We start from the raw sequence: 11,698 nt of genomic DNA, 5'->3' as shown, positions 1-11,698 counted from the left end.
ATCTTAAGGCATTTTTATCACATTGCAATAATAAATAGTTGATGTCGCTAGTCTAGAGTTTTAAGTTATAAGCACTTAAGGTAAAATTAAACGTGCTATAGGTTTGTACTGTTGATTTAGTACCCTCTTGTGACCCAAAGATGACCAAAAATTGTTCACAAGCGATTGGGCATTTGCTTCAAACAATATTGTAAAATCACTCGGGAAAAAGTGGTAGTACTGATCTGTCAAACGATAACTGCTTTTAAAAGGGACGAAAACTCTTGCCAGCCATCTTATGAAAGTCAAGTTGGGTTCGTTGCTGACTCTCTCGAAGGGTAACAACTTTTCGGGTTATGTTACTTCGAATCCGTCTATCATTTTTGTGTCGGGATCGCCATCTGAAATGGTTTCAATTAACATGTTAAATCCGGGTTATTCAAGACATATCCGTGGGGCCGAGACCTATTTAACGCTTCTACGACAAATTGGCAGATCTGGGCATTTCGTACCAGCTTATTGCTGAATTGGATACCAGCCTTAAACTGGAAGCGGGTAGCGTTGACCAACATCTGCGCATCTAATTCCGACGGTTTCACATCCCCCGCTGGGATGATTAAGTATGGTTGTCGCCATGACCTGTCATATACACGGCTAGGTCGGTTTTGCTCTTTGAAGTAAATCCAAAGTAAATTCTTGCCATTGCCGTACGTGTAATATAAATCAATTATCGCATCTTCTTTGTTGAATGGCAAGTCCAGTTTGAGCTGCCGGTCTGAACCGTGCGAGACGATGATAGGGTACTCCCTCGACGAGGGAAAGAGTTTCTCGTCTAGGTATGGCCCACAATTCATAATGATCTGAGTTTGTTGTGACTTCTTGAAGATCAGCTTTTTACAGTAAAAAGCGGACCATCCTTCCATCAACTTGCGTTGTTGGGAATCTTTTAGACAAGTTCTGCCGCCATCACACAAGAAGAAGCGTACTTCGTTCCGTAGAGCACCAGTGATGATGACATCATGTGGCCCCAGGCGAATGTCGGCCACTCCGCCTGATCCAACTCCAAGAACCACTGCATTGAGACTCTTCCAGTCACCTCCACCTATAATGGTGACTTTTCCTGTGCCTTGGGTGAACTTGTTAGCTACGATAATGCTTCCAGAAGATTTTCCGCCAAGTTTGTGAGTTTTTCCTATTGTTTTCGCAAGGACAATATTCTGACCATTTCCAACATCAATTTCGGCGCCCACGTCAGAAGGGAGAGATGTCGAATCAAGGATTGTGTCGAACTCTTGTCCAAGAGCAGTCTCAAGGTATTTCAAATGCTCGTACAGGATTCTTATTGTATCTTTTGTTGTCGTGCGGCTAAATTCTTGATCGTTTTTTCGAAAGAGCATTAATGGGAAACGTTGGGCAAAGTCTAAAATGAGGTCAAATAAATTTGATGATATTCCACTCTTAAGCTTGTTGCCCCATTCGTGGTCAATAAGTACAGTTCGTGGAGGGCTTGATTTATCCTTGAATACCAGTTTATCCTCTTCAATGCTTGCTGTCAAATCATCAATACTAGTTATGGACTCAAAACGTAACTGATTTCCATTGTCGTCTTCCTTAATTGTAGCCATGCTCCCTGTTGTTGTATATTTAATTCTAAGTACTTTAGCTTGATTTCTCTTCATGGAATTAAAATTGGAACCAGGTCTATAGATTAACTTTCTGTCAGCAGTATCCTTTGAAATGGTCCCCAAATTTTTTTCTTTGTCGCCTTCTGCTGGAACAATCTCAACAGTATTCAAAAGAACGTCTGCATGATCATCTTGTAGAACGTCGATGTGAAGTTCTTTTTCGGCCTCTTTCCAGTCTCCATAAATGGTTGTTTTGCATCGGATGGTTCTTCCGTCATCTCCCATAATGACGGAAATCGTCAAATAATCCACCACAACAGGACCATGGAGTACATAGGTGTCTGCACCCGGACCACCAATCAACCGGTGTCTTCCACGAGTACTGACGAGGGTGTCATCTCCACCTTTGGCTTCAATAGTTGTTTGTCCACCGACAGCCATAAGAAGGTTCTCTTTGTCACTTCCAACGATTTTTTTGCACGACGAGAAGCTGATCACATTCATCGCATTTACCAACCTCAAACTTCCTTTAGGTGGTTGGAAAGTTATAAACCGTTCATCGTGTTTATACTTTTGGTATATATTAATAGTGTCAATCTTGTATCCCTCGTCTTCATAATACTTAAAGGAAATGGTACTTTTAGACTGATAGAATAGTCGCGATGTCTGTTAACGAGTCTTCTCGGCAATACCGTTACACCTTTCTCAGTTGAAATCGGGCCACTGAAAAAATCCGAATGGCTGAGAATGTACCTACTTGCGCCATCATAGTATTTAGCATCTATGTTAATATCTTGATCGTAATTCCGACCGGGTTCAGGAGGTCGCACCTCAACAGTTTGAATGTTTCTCAAGTAAACAACATGAGTAGAAAAGCGGGAGAACGACCCAGTATTGACTATGTTATCAATATTTCTTAAATCCCATTGGCCGTAATAATTATTTTCAGTGTGTAATTCTGTAGGGAAAGTCATATATTGGATAACAAGAGTGTTGTCACCTTCACCACCAACGATGTTTTTCGCCCAGTTGTAAAGGCCACCATGTCTAATTCCGGGTGGTGCGTTCTCTTCCGTCTTCTTTGTGTAATGATACCAGTTTATTGTCGATCCGATGGAAACAACATTGTTTCCTTCGCCAGTGTACACCACATCACCAAGGCCGTACGAAACATCGATAACATTGTGGTCATCACTACCAATGACAGTTGTTGGAACGTAGTTAGACAAGAGTGCTAAATTGCCTGGTCGTGCAGCAGAGATTTTCTCAAATTCATCGAATAAGAAACTTCTACGAAAAGCACATACTAATAGTGCTTCCACTTTCCTCCTTCCGGAGTAACGTAGACGTCCATTAGTGTAGGACACCAAACTTCTAGGAATACTACTAACGGCATTTCTGGCAACTCGCACCGATGATGTAGAGACTGCATAAAAAGATATCCCATCGCAAAAATACTTCACACCAGTTTTCTCTGCTAAAAACCATAACATTTTACTTTTTAATTCGTTAGCGTTGCCCAGCGATACAGGGTTTTTCCAGTTGAAAAGGTCTACAAATTCCTGTTTAAGATTGCCGTTCGAAGAAAGGAAAGCTGGCTTGTGAATGAGTTCATTGAAGCCGTCCGGCCACCCAGGAAAACAGAATCCCAGATTAATTCCTGATCGTCCTTTTTGGGAGCCTGAGGTATATCCAATATCCAAATATATTCCTTTTACTGGTGATATCCTTGAAGGATTGCGGCAGTTATAAGCTTCCCATTCTGGCCCCAATGTGACATAATTTCCATTCCAAAGGTCTCCGTTATAGATCAAAGGTCTACCAGATAGTTCTTAAGTATCTTCTCCCTCTTGACCTTCGCAAAGTGAGTCGACAGCAGGCTCACAGTCACTGATAATATCGTCACCTTTCCCGCCCAAAAGAGTGTCCCTTCCTGTTCCGCCATTAAGATAATCATTACCCGGTCCACCAAATATGGTGTCGCTTCCCCCTCGTCCAAACAATATGTCATCTCCCTCTTCACCATAAATTTGATCTGGACCAAAACCAGCTACAATCTCATCATCATTTGCTCGACCCCGCAAAGTTTTACCCAAAGATGTTGCATCAACTAAAGCTACTCGATTGTTCTTGTTGTTAAAATCTGCTCTCGCTCTGGCACTTAAACACCTTGTAACGGTTTTCATCTCAGCTTGGAGTGTTTCCTTGTCAGCTTCTATGCCTGCAACATCTGCATCTACATAGTAAGTGAAGATGTCAAATCCCCTCTGCTGATATTCGTCTGCCATGTTATTCAGATATGTTTGAAATGCATCCGATTTTACGTAGGTATCAAATTCATCGTGTACTCGTTGTGCAGTTGTTCTGAAGTCGACCAAATCAGCAAAGAAACCAAGAATTGTATTAACAACTTGCAGAATCGTACTAATCAAATCTACGACTGGCCCCAAGGGTGGGAATACAATATCTAAAGCTACACCTATTCCGTCCAGAATAGCCGTAATTCCATCAAAAGCAGCCATGACTCCATAGATTACCGCTTTACCCACCAGGCCTTGTTTAGCAGCATGACTTGCAGCAATAGCATTCTTTGCCATTGCCACAACACTCGTACCAACTGATATGGCACCTCCAATAAAAGACCCAAAGCGCTTAGTCTGTTCCAGTAACTTTACACTGGCTTGGGTTACTTTTTCCAAAATCTTGTTTTCAACCCTCTTCCCAACAAATGTCACAACATTTTTCATTCCACTGGCAAGACCAAAGCTCCCTTGAGCAACTCGAAGTCGACCGTTTCTCGTCATTTCATTATATTCACCCTCTGTAATTGAACCCTGTGCTCTTAAATCGCGAGCTCTCTTTATCATATCACTTCCAGCTGCAGTATCAATCCCTCCCTGAGCCAGACTAAAAGCAGTGGTAGACGTCTCAACACCGATGCCAACCTTACGTAAAATTCTACCAGCTACTTTTTTTGATGAAATCCTTTCATTTTGCTGAGCTAATTTCTTTTGGGTGTTGAAGTTCTGTTGAGTCAATCTCTGCTCGTCACCAACACCTGGAAGTTCTTTGATCTTGTCAAATGATTCTGACACAACCATTTCTTGGAGGTTACTTACTCCACCTCTCTTTGCACGAAGTTCTAATTCAGGCTCTATGTTATTTTTGACAATTTTTCATCTCTGAGTTCATCGACTGTAATTCCTTTCTGTAACTTGTATTCTAGAGCATCGTGTTTGTAATTTAAGCTTTTCATCGTTCCTAGAAGCAAAATATAAACGAGGAATTTATGATACTTTTAGTGCTAGAGTAAAGACAGCCAAAAGCTCTTCTTCAAACCAAACTATATGAAGTTTTTATGTTTCTAACTTGTCATAAATAATTATTCTTAGCTTATTCTATTCTCTTAGGGCCTCACACAATACCATTTTTTAGTGAAGTGCGCCCCCTGTATAAATACTGTTATTAATGTATTCCTATTTTGAATGGCATTCTTGATTGACCTGTATGATTCTAAACAAAGTGGCAGCCTAAAGTGAAAGAGGAAGGAGATGATGACGATGATGATGATGATGATGATTTTGGCGTACGTTTGGTTTCAGTCGTATTAAGTTAAGTGAATTTAAAAACTACTTACTTAAACATTTGCTCCTTGCCGATGTTATGCTATGACTAAATGCATTGATACGGTGATTACCTTTCGTTAAAGTGCCTATGAAGTAAAAAATAATTGCTACTGATTTGAAAGGCTTTTCAAAGTGAAGAAGAATGGCGTTTTCGTTTTTGGAATATCTTGTTTCGTTTTAAAGATATTCACGTTTTTGTATTATAAGTGATGACGTCATAGGTGGTTCCACTAAAACAGTTCAACACTCAATCAAGAAAATCTCTAGAAATATTAAAACAGTGTTCTTTAAACTTGGCACCAGAAATGTACATCACAAAAGAAACAAAATAACACCCGTTGTGCCGTCGCCATGACAACAGTTATGCTGCTGGTCCTGTTTTAATTAAAACCAACATTACCAGATTTTATCTTAAACAAGGATCATCCACTCCCAACAATCTAATGGGGAGAGTTAAGACAACGTGGGAATCATGTGTGTTCCGAGCAAGACCCTCTGTCCCTTTTCGAAGGGTTGCAAATTGGCATATTTTGTTTTTCACAGAAAGAGACTGAAGCCAAAAGTGTTGCCATGGCAACAACACAGAAGGTGTCATTCTGTTTCTTTTGTGATGCACATGTGTGGTGCCAAGTTTGAAGAACACTGCTCCAATATTTCTAGAGATATTCTTGATTCAGTGTTTTACTGTTCAAATGGAACCACCTCTGACGTCATCACTTTCCTCATTTGCATAATACAAAAACGTAAATATCTCTAGAACGAAAAAAGATATTGCAAAAAGGAAAACACCATTCTTCTTTACTTTGAAAAGCCTTTCAAATAAGCATCACTTATTTTTTACTTCATAGGCACTTTAACTCTTTGACATCTTGAGGGAGACCAGCCATAAAACCACCAAAGGTGGATCCTGCTCCTGACATGTAGTTACTGTATCTTATCAAGTCGTTCTCTGTTTCACTCTCTTCTCCAGTTAGCACCAGACCTTTGAGGCCCACGTCCTTTATTGGATCTGATTGTTCTTCTTGAAGTTCTGGCAGATCAGTACCTTAAACAAAATGAGTATCTCCACAAATCGTGACAAAATCACATGGGCCAATGGGCGCACACACCGAAATAAGCTTGAAACAAAGAACAGAAACGTAAGCAAGTAACAAACCAATCAGCTTACCTATGGTCATCATATTTCTCTTTCCATTTAGTGCATCATCAAACTGCGTCAATATTGTGTTGAAGTCAGGGTCAGTCTGCAACTCTTCCAAACTTTGAAAAAAGGAATCGTCTACTTGCTTTCCCTGAGTAGCACTTTCTTCTCTCAATAAAGCAGTCAGGGTTTGAACAACGACTTTTGGGTCAAAAGAACCCCTTCTGTTTTTCCAAGAAGTTGAGACTTCGTTGCACAGGGTGTTAGACAAGTTGTTGAACCATTTAACTTGCAATGATTTGGTGAACAAATCGTCATTTCCTTGTTCATCATGTTTAGCGGAACTATGTTTGGCAGCCTCAATAAACTGGAAGATGTTAAACAGAAATTGTCAAGTGCATCAGTCTCTTATCAGTCTTAATCCCCAAGACCTTTTAACGCATCAACCCTCTTACAGATAAAATAATAAATTACAAACAGAATGCACCGGGGAATTGCAAACAGCATATGTGTCATTCAGTAACTAAGCATGGGTCTGGTTATTTTGTTATAAATATGGGTTATTAGCCAAGCTTGTTCAGTGAGGTTGGCTGGATACTGCCGAATCCTTTTTGCATGTGTTTATGTAAGACGCAGTCGAAGCTCACAAACACGAGAGAAAAACGAGCCTTTTTCACCGAATAAGCTTGGTCTTATATGGTATGCCCTATGTACCACTGGGCATTCCGGGATTGAATGTGAGTGAGTATTATATGGTATTAACGACACACTTTTCCTGCTGGAAACAGCTTGTAATCCCGAGTGGGAAAGATGGCACGATCTTACCCGCTAGGGTAGACATTTACAACACAGTATTTGGTTCATCTTGCCCGCTCCTGGAACTACCCATGCACTAACAACTGTTACTACAGTTGAGGCTTCAGTCTTATAATTTTATTTTAGTTTTAATGGGCATACAAGGAGAGAAAATATCAAAGTTTATCAACACAAAGCAAAATTGACCTTTTCGCTTCGTTTCTATGTCAAACTAATAATAACTGCTGTAACAGCTATTCCTAGAATGAAGGGAATTCATGCCTGTGCTTTCTTACAGAAAAATCATTTCTTAGGAAGAGCAAGTAGTTTCAGCAATGGGTATTAGTAACAGTTCGAGTCAAGTCACTCCGACCAAAATCAAAGGGTTGATATATGTACTTTTTGTTCTTGTTTTTTAGAGGGAGCATATTGAAATTAGTTCTTAATGATTGTTCCAAGACACAGCGACAGAATTTGAATAATGTGCTTCACATTTTCAATTTGAGTTCAAAGCCTTGTAATCGAACGATCTATTGTAACAGCTCAATTACTGCATGCTTCAGTTTATTGGCATAATAGGTTTTAATTCAACAAGGCTAGACCACTAAATTTTAGGTTTCCATCGATGCAAATTTTGGATTTGATTTGTGGGATAATAAATTGCAGGGCTTTATTGACGAAAAAGCTCAGAACTAAATGACTTGAACACTAAAGGCGTGAACACATCTGAGGAATTCTATCAGGTTTAAATTAGACACGGTTGTCCTTACGAATTTGGTTCGCATTTTCTTTATAGCGTAGTGATATCTATTTTTTGTATGGCTTGAGTTCAATTGCTTTACACAGCAAACAAGAAAGGTAAAGAAAAAGTCCTTTGAATTGGGTCTTACATTTAAATGCAACAGTCACTGAATAGAGGCAGGGAAACAAGGACCTCCCGACAGGATGGATATGTTACATGAGCTTGGCAAGAACATAACATGAGTGTCAAAAGAGTATGAAACTGGCCTTATAACAGCACAGTAATTTAGAAGTGAAACGCTGTAAAAGGAAAACAAAACAAGTAAACTAAACTGCAAAAATGTAAGAAACTTCATGTTTCAATAACACTGTGAGGAAATTAAGATGACAGCGTTAGAAAGAATGACATGAATTTATCGTGATAACCGCGAAAATAATAATGCAATTCACTGGGAGTATTATACAGAGAACAACGAACAAAATGTTTTCGAGCATTTGCAAAATGCGACATCTCCCTTACTTTGTTCCTTTGGAACGAAATTATGAATCTAAAATGAATCTACAAGAAGCAACCGACGTTTTGGTTCACCACAAAAGTATGCAAGACAGGTGTTAAACTGTCTCCTTATCGAGGTTTTAGCTTGGTACCTGGTTTCAAGTATCCTCCTCTAACAAATCAAACTCTCAATGCGGAGGTTCTTCAAAAACACGGCAGCTCTGTATCGATGCATAATTTTTTTCGCTTTCAAAATACTTTGATTCAAAGGCAGTCTTCACACTATGCCAGACTGAGAAATTTGAAAACGCAGCTTTATTTCTACGATTAGGCCTACCATCCACGCTAATCCGTCACGAAAACGGAGCTTTTCGAAAACGTTCTTCAAACCAGGGGAATTTGAAAACGCGAGCTTTTCGTTTTCGTTTTCGTGTGGACAGAAAAAATTTTGAAAAAGGAACTTTTCGAAAACGATGGCGTCACGATTATCATGTGATTTCTTTGACCGAGTTTTTCTCAACCACAACTCCAAAATGACCGGCGATATATTGTTGCGTTTTAAAATTCCTCCGGCGCAGTGTGGGCGGAAAACATGTGATTCGTTTTTAGAGTGAAACCTCCGTTTTCACATTCCTAGGCATAGTTTGGACGAGTCCTTAAGATACGGAAAACGTTTGCATCAAGGTTAAATACACGTGGAAACACGAAGAATGAACTTTCAGGAGAACAAAATAACCGACTGATTGAATCTAGTCATCCTGCGGCGAAAGATTGAACTCTTACACTTTTTTCTTTTCCAAACTGCTATTTTCTTTCCTTCGACTGCTTACTGAAAAATATCTTACAGCACCTTCATTATTTTGTCTTTCTTGGATTTCTAACTCCCAGGAGTTGCTTGAAAAGGGAAAAACTGAAATTCAAGAAGCGTTAACAGCTTCGTTATTATGATACTGGATATCCAAGGCAGCGTTAACTCCATAGATTATCAATTTTCAGAAAAATTTCATTAGATGTGTTCAGACGAGGCGATGAGGACATGCCTTTAACGTGCTTATGATGAAATTTTAGGATGCACCATGCAGTTCTTGAAATATATCATACCACCAAAGAGCTATCTTGAGTTTCTTTATCTCCAAATTCTGGCTTTTAAACGCGTGCTGGAAAATATACTTTCTTGTCCAGTCTTGTTTGATTCATAATCACTGACGGTTGAGAATCACTTTGATTTTTCAGTTTAAAACACGACACGCTACTTGAAAGATGATGACATTGTTTTGTGATAAGCTACTTATGACATTTTGAATAAACTGTTCCTGTACAAGGTAAAACCGAAGAAAACACTTTTCAATGTTACAGATTTTTTTGATCCTTTCCGGTAATGACGCTAACGCTCAAAGTGTCTTTAACAATTTTAACGCTATTTTCAAGGCTTGTCATGTATCACACTGTGGTCACAAAACAAAGAAGACATGCATTTTTAGAACAAGGACTATATTTGTAAATACCAAAACTCTAATACCACATGTCTAACGAATATAGAACACATATAACCAAAACAAACAGTGTAGTAATATAAATAAAGACTCGCTAACTTATCAATTACAAGGTAACAAAAAGCCGGTGACATTGTGTGAAAATACGCATCAAATTAGTTTTACCCTAAATGAAAACAATAGTAACAAGAGATCACTGAACTTACCGTAAGTATAATAAAGAGGGCAATTAACCACCGAAATATTTTCAAAAGTGTCGCAAATTGCGACATCTTCCCCACTCTATTTTGTTCACTGGGAACAAATTTAAGGATGTATATACGTACCGTAAGATTCACCCTTAGATAATTCTTAGAATTACACGTAACTACGGCTCATCGCATTCGATGATGGTATTCCTGCAGGTGTCATATTGTTCGACGTTTGGTACCGGCTGTTTATAAGTGGTAGTCTCCCACTGTTAAATCTTTTAATGCAGCCTAACGCAAATAATATTTCTCTATAGCTAGCGTAACACGGTAAAATTTTCCAGGTGTAACTGAGTTCCTCTCCGCTCTAGGAATCACAGTTCACTATTCAAACGTTAGAAATCCCTCGCTTCAGGATCATTTGGCATACTCCAAGAAGTATAGAAATTCAATATGCGAGAAAAATGAAAAACAGGGGGGGGGGGGGGGAACCACTTTCAGTTTTCTTTGAAATGCCGGTAATTCAGGATTTTAGCAATTACCAGGAATTCCAAAAAAAGCCTGAAAATGCCTCAAGGGCCGCCTTCTAAATAGATAGTGTGTATAAACACGTTGATTTATTTGAACAGTGGTGTGAGTTCTTAATAAAGAAAAAAGCCTCTAAACGTTTAAATTAAGACTAGTTCAGAACATGTTAAAGACTTGAAACTGCAAGCATGCTGCCATTTCATGATTCTTAAGTCATAATGAAAAGATTGTGGTCTTGTTTTGAAAATTTTAAACCGTGTGTTGAAAAATACCCTGCATAACTATCGTAGTATTTCATTTCGATTATGATTACATCCTATTAGTTGCAATATCTTAATTGTCCAAGATTATCCTTTGTTCGGGTCCTGATTACCATCAATTGTTAACCAGCTTGGGGATAGTCTCTGACGGTTGTAAATAACACTGTGGTTTATCAGGTTAATGGAGCTCAGTCACGGTTTGCGCATATTGAAAAGTTTAGCCTCGATTTTCCAAATTCGTCGTTTGTAATCCGCGTTAATCTTCTCCATCCTTAGCCATCCTTGTTCCTTTATGGCTTATCATTATCTCTTTGGTGTTTTTCTATCTTATTAAACTGTTATTTTCAGGTTTCCTACCATTTAAAGATAATTTTGTATATGGCCAAAATAACTCAAAATACCGTGACTGAGCTACTTTGATGCACAGCCCATACTTCATGAATCAGATTCACATTGTTTGATAAAAAAGCTTCGTTTGGTATGACGGTGTTTCTCTACACAGAAAACAGAGGAAACAAATGCTCTAACTTTACAGATTTGGTTGATTCAGTCCGAACCTTGCATGAACACTGAAAGATGTCATTTTCAAAGCATATCGTTTCTCACAGTGAGAGAAAAGGCAGAGCTGAAAGTATGAGATAATTATAGATAAGATCTATCTAGAAACAAGCCAAAAAAATTATCTAATGCAAAAACGGTAATGTAATGTATTAATTAGTTAACATAGTAAAATCAACAATGCGATTTAGAGCAAGAAACAGTGGAATTCTGAAATAATCGCACTGGCTTTCGTTCAGTTTGATTGGTAACTTTAAACAAGCCTTGA

The 11,698-nt window shown here is 38.8% G+C and overlaps 1 pseudogene; it reads right to left on the bottom strand.

The window, feature by feature from the left end:
• Positions 1-206: 206 nt before the first annotated feature.
• Positions 207-10,529, bottom strand: LOC149098144 (uncharacterized; annotated as a pseudogene).
• Between the last annotated feature and the right edge of the window lie 1,169 nt (positions 10,530-11,698).

Source organism: Orbicella faveolata, unplaced genomic scaffold, assembly GCF_042242905.1.
Source record: "Orbicella faveolata isolate gen_17 unplaced genomic scaffold, um_ofav_v1 contig_46, whole genome shotgun sequence".
NCBI lineage: Eukaryota > Metazoa > Cnidaria > Anthozoa > Scleractinia > Merulinidae > Orbicella > Orbicella faveolata.
This window is presented reverse-complemented; position numbering and strand designations above follow the sequence as displayed.